Here is a 6,000-nt window from a genome sequence, read left to right as displayed (position 1 = left end):
ACGTGACAACCTATTGGAAGTATTCTTTAATCCCAACAACCATTTTAATGCCGCATAATCTGTTACAACTCTAACCTTTCTACGGTACAGATAACGTTTGAAATGTGTTGTTCCTTAAATAAATCTTAACATGTCTTTCTATGTTGTGGGATAATTTCTTTCCAGAGAATTTAGTTGCCCTGATACATAGGCTACTAGCTAGTTACAGTATATGACGTAGCTTCATTCAGTAATTCAAAACTACCCTCCAAAGTTGTGCATACAATTAATGACTCAACAATTAGAAATTTCAGGGAAGATCTTCAGCAGTAAGACAGGGATGAGGTGTACAAGGAACCCGATGCTAATTTAAAATATAACTTTCATGATACATAATTTGAAAACTGTTTCCCCAAGAAAATAGTTAAATCTAATTATAAGAAACCTTGCAAAAAACCTTGGCTTACTAAAGGAATAAAAATATCTCATAAGCACAAAAGGGAACTGTATCTAACAAAAGAAAGAGTAATGAAACAGAAACAGCCAAAATTATAAACACTACTGTGCTACATTAAGAAAGGCTATTACAAAGTCCAGAAGTATGTGCATCATATCTGAGATCAATACCTCTGACAGCAAAATCAAAACAATTTGGAATATTATTGCAAGAGAGACAGGGCAACCAAGAGTACAAGATTATGACATTACCATCAAAGCGAATGGAAACTTGACAAACAACAAACCGGAATTCGAAAACCTTTTGAATAATCATTTTTTAAATGTTGTAGAGAAAATAGGATCTAAATGTTTATTAGAAGAAGCAAGACAGTTAAAGGAAGAGGCCTTACCCACACAATTTGATACAACTGAATTTCCACCCACCTCTCCTACTGAAATTAATAAGATAATAAACTCTCTCAAGAATAAAAGCTCACATGGAATTGATGGCATTTCCAGCAGGATAATAAAAGCTTGTTCGCAAGAGGTAAGTGGGATTCTTAGCCAAATACGTAATAGCTCTCTGAAGCGGGGTATTTTCCCAGATAGGCTGAAGTATGCCATTGTTAAACCACTGCATAAAAAAGGGGATACGTCTGATGTCAACAACTACCGCCCAATGTCCCTTGTGACTGCCTTATCCAAAATTCTTGGAAAAATAATGTATTGTACAGTAGCTTCACAGCTTTGTAAAAATAAAGTTTTAACAAAATGTCAGTTTGGTTTCCAGAAAGGTTTTTCGACGGAAAATGCTATATATACTTTCACTAATGAAATATTAAATGCTGAAGTCACCCGTTGGGATTTTTTGTGATCTCTCAAAGGCTTTTGATTGTATACTCCTAGATGAGCTCAAGTACTGTGGTATGAATGGGACAGCGCTCAAATGGTTTAAATCATACCCAACTGGAAGAGTGCAGAAAGTTGAAATGAGCAGTTCACATAATATGCAAAAAACTGGCGATATCCCAAACTGGGGAACAATCAAGAATGGGGTGGCACAAGGTTCGGTCTTGGGTCCTCTGCTGTTCTTAATATATATTAATGACTTGCCATTCTATATTCACGAAGATGCAAAGCTGGTACTTTTTGCTGATGATACAAGTATAGCTATCACCCCCAACAGACAAGAATTAACTGATGAAATTGTAAACGATGATTTTCAGAAAATCATTAAGTGGTTCTCTGCAAATGGGCTCTCATTAAAATTTGACAAAACATGGTATATATAGTTCCACACAGTAAATGGAAAGATACCATTAATAAATATAGACTTCGATCAGAAATCGGTAGCTAAGATAGAATATTCAAAATTTCTAGGTATATGCATTGATGAGCGGTTGAACTGGAAAAAACACACTGAAGCTCTGCTGAGACGTTTGAGCTCAGCCACTTATGCTATTAGGATCACTGCAAATTTTGGCAATATGCATCTCAGTAAATTAGCTTACCACGCCTATTTTCATTCTCTGCTTTCGTATGGCATCATATTCTGGGGTAACTCATCAGTGAGTAAAAGAGTGTTCATTGCACAAAAGTGTGTAATCGGAATAAGTTCTGGAGCTCATCCAAGATCATCCTGCAGACACTAATTTAAATAGCTAGGGATCTTCACAGTAGCCTCACAATATATACATTACTTACGAAATTTGTTATTAACAATCTGAACGAATTCAAAAGTAATAGCAGTGTACATGGCTACAAAACTAGGAGAAAGGATCATCTTCACTACTCAAGCTTAAATCTAACTTTGGCTCAGAAGGTGATAAATTATGCTGCCACAAAAGTCTTTGGTCACCTACCTAATAGCATCAAACTCTGACAGATAGCCATATAGCATTTGAAAGGAAATTAAAGAATTTCTTAATGGTAACTCCTTCTACTCATTAGATGAATTTTTGGATATACTAAGTCAGTAATTTCCCCCCCCCCCCCCTACCCCAAAAAAAAAATTAAGTGTCATGTAATATTTTGTGTAATTTAATATCTTGGATAGACACCTTTTATTAACCTGATACGTTTCACATCATTACGAAGTGTCGTATTAATGATCTATGGAACAAGTTCTAATCTAACCAAATGTCTAAACGACTTCTACCTCTTTTACAATACACAGTCTAGTGTATGGTTTCATGCATCACATGATAAAAGAAATTCTCTGTTAAAATCCGGAAATACCAATATCGGACTCGATGTTAAAGCTTCTTTTAACTCATCCAAAGTACGCTGGCACTCTTCTGACCACAAAAATTTAGTACCCGTTTTCAACAACTGAACTGTGTCAATGGTATGGTAGTATCCACAAACCCTTTTCTGAACCACCGGTAATAGTTTGTTAGTGCCAAGAACGATTACAGCTCCTTTACAGATTCTGGTACAGGAAATTCACATATGCCGTAAAATCATTTTTACTTATGATGTGACATAAGTATGCTATCTGTTCTATCACAAAGTTGCGCTTTGCTGCAATCAGTGTTGAGTATGCTAAATTTAACCTTAGGAAAACTTCCTTTAATTGCTGCATATGCTGTCCCATATGACTCCCATAGACGATTGTGTCATCAAGATACACTAACAACTGCCATGGTTTCAAACCTGAGTACTCAGTCCAACAACCTCTGAAATGTTGCAGGTGCATTTTTTAATCCGTATGGTGCTCCTCTGAATTGGTACTATGCTGAATAAGCTCATTTATGTCGATCCAGCTTCTATCTGGTGAAAATCGCTCTTCAAATACATTGTTGAAAAAATTTGCATTGCGCTAAGTGATCCAAGGTTCTGTAATAATTGGTAATGCGTAGACGTCTATTATAGTTTTCGCATTTAGGTGTCTGTAATCAAAGGAGAACCTGTGTTTCTGCGACCTATTGAATGATTTTTTTGACATGACGACTGTTCCTGACCCCCATGGACTATTACTTTCTTCAATTATTCCATCTTTCAGCTGTTGATGGATAAATTTGTCCAAAACTGTCTGCATGTACCTTGGTAATTACTTTCTTCAATTATTCCATCTTTCAGCTTTGATGGATAAATTCCTCCATAACTGGCTGCAAGTACCTTGGTATTCTGAATGATTTGCGCTAGAAAGGTGATTTATTTCCAATTGGTATGCAGTGGTGTGTAATATGCATAAGTGCTAATGATTATTCTTTTGGAAAAAATAAATCTTTAAATTCCAAAAGAAATTTTTCCATTTATTCTGCATAGCTGCTCTTTAGGTGCTTCACTTTTTCCATTATGCAGTTTCAATGGCACCCCTCATATCCCATTCTTCTTGCTCCATACTAGCGATTAGCAACCTCTTTGTTAATCCTATGTCCTCTGCGCTAAAATTATCTATAGAAACAGATACTTCTCTTCATGCCTTATTTTTTGAATGTATACAATACCTCTTTTAACTAAGCAGCACACCTGACCTAATACTTCATTTTTCTAAGGGTTCCACCACTCACAAAAGTCCTACTGGCAAGCTAGATTCAGTACTCATCCAAAGCGATTTCGCAATACCCTTAGGTAAACAATCGTCTGAATCAAGCTCTAGTTTGGTCGTTTATGGTTTAGTCGGTTTGTCTTTGATGACAGAATTCCGTCCCGATATCGCTACGCTGACTGTGGCTTCTCCTAACTAAAAATGTTTCGATCAAGTTCCACTCTATGTAGCTGGCACAATACTGATATAAGAAATCAAATTCCAGGATCCGGTCATAGCCCTTACTCATGTGTAGCACAATCTCTACATATTGTTTGACTGTACTGTATCCAGGCAGAAGTCTGTGTCCACCGATTCTAATACTGTCACTTCTTGTCCCCCCTTTCCATTCAGTCTGTACTGTGTTGCTTACATTTCACCAGATCACTACTATCGACCAACACATGCGTCCCTGTGTCCATCATTTTCCTGCGACCTGTCTTTCCTACTATTACCCCTCTGCATACGATTTCGTAGCATCCAATCTTACTGGGATGGATCGTAGGTGGGCCTGGGGCTATTCCTGCCTGGTCCTCTACTTCTAAAACTATTACTTTCTCTTACTTTATTCACATCATCTGGATGCTGGTGACACTGCCTCCTTACATGCCCCATTTGCCCAGACCTGAAACATTTTATATTAGCTGCCAACACTGTCTGTTTCCTGAACATTTCAATCAACAAGTCGCTCTCTTCACATTCTATAGCTAGCTGAACTGCTGTGTGCAGCCCACACATGTCTTGATATTTCTGTATGCAACTTTCTTAAAAAAAGCATCGAGCACTCTGTGCTTAGTTTCTTGGAAAATAATTTCACTTTCTATCCCAATTCATAGGTACAGCCATTAATTTTCCTTAGCCCATATGCAAATTGTTCCACGGTTTCCATATTCTTCTTAGTTATCAGCCCTAATTGTTCCCTATAGTATCTGGCACTATTTCGTTCCGTATGTCTTTGAATTGACCTTTCTTTAAATCCTTCGAATGTTGAGGCTCTATTAAGTGCTTCTGTATACCTACATAAGTTTATGCTTCCCCTGTTAGTCTCAGTTTTGCAACACTCAATAATTCCTTATCAGACCAAACTTCCATCTGAGCCAGATTTCGAAAGTCTCCCACAAAGGCCTGCACATCCTTGGTGCCTTGCGGGAAAAAAGCAGCAATTAAACCGTACTTGCAATAATATCTACTTTACAAAATGCATCACCATCAAACTTCTTCTCCATGACCAAAAAAAAAAAATAATTTTTTTTGAATCACTGTACCAAAGATTGCAGGTTCATACTCTGATCTGAGAAAGTAACATCAGTGTTCTCACACCAGTGTTTAAAGACCCTTACATTGTCTCCCGTGCAAGTTGAAATGAGACATCAGTACGACAGTAGATTTTTTCAATTAATTTCTTTCTTCTGGCCCTCGGCCGTAGTACATCAGGAGCAGCTTGGTGGAGGCCTCCAGTTGCCTCTCGTTTAAAAAATTGACGTCCATTACTTCTGAATACGCAGAGAGCGAGGCCTAGCAGGGCGTCACTCGAATGCTGCTGTCAGTCACATCTCTGGCAGCGACCCGAGCGCCTCCCTTGTGACTCATGGCAGACTGCCCTGGCTCGTGGTAGAACAGCGGGCCCCATACTGCACTCTGGGATGTCGCTATGGGTGTCACAGGGTCGTGGTTTAGGCTGTGATACTGAGACGAGAATCATTTAGTACGTGAATGGGAATGGCTGAGAAATTGAACGCTTAAGGCACGTGCTCTAGACTCTTCCTTAGTTGCAAGTGAGGAAAGGCTTCTACATCTGCATCCATATCTACGAGGATATTGTGCGAATCACATTTAAGTGCCTAGGCGAGGGTTCATCGAACCACCTTCACAATTTTCTATTATTCCAATCTCGTACAGCGCGTGGAAAGAATGAACATCTATTTCTTTCCGTACGAGCTCTGGTTTCCCTTATTTTATCTTGGTGATCGTTTCTACCTATGTAGGTCGGTGTCAAAAAAATATTTTCGCATTCAGAGGAGGAAGTTGGTGACTGGAATTTCGTGAGAAGA

This window comes from Schistocerca serialis, chromosome 11, assembly GCF_023864345.2.
Source record: "Schistocerca serialis cubense isolate TAMUIC-IGC-003099 chromosome 11, iqSchSeri2.2, whole genome shotgun sequence".
Taxonomy (NCBI): domain Eukaryota; kingdom Metazoa; phylum Arthropoda; class Insecta; order Orthoptera; family Acrididae; genus Schistocerca; species Schistocerca serialis.
The sequence above is the reverse complement of the archived record's forward strand: the minus strand, read 5'-3'. Positions refer to the sequence as shown.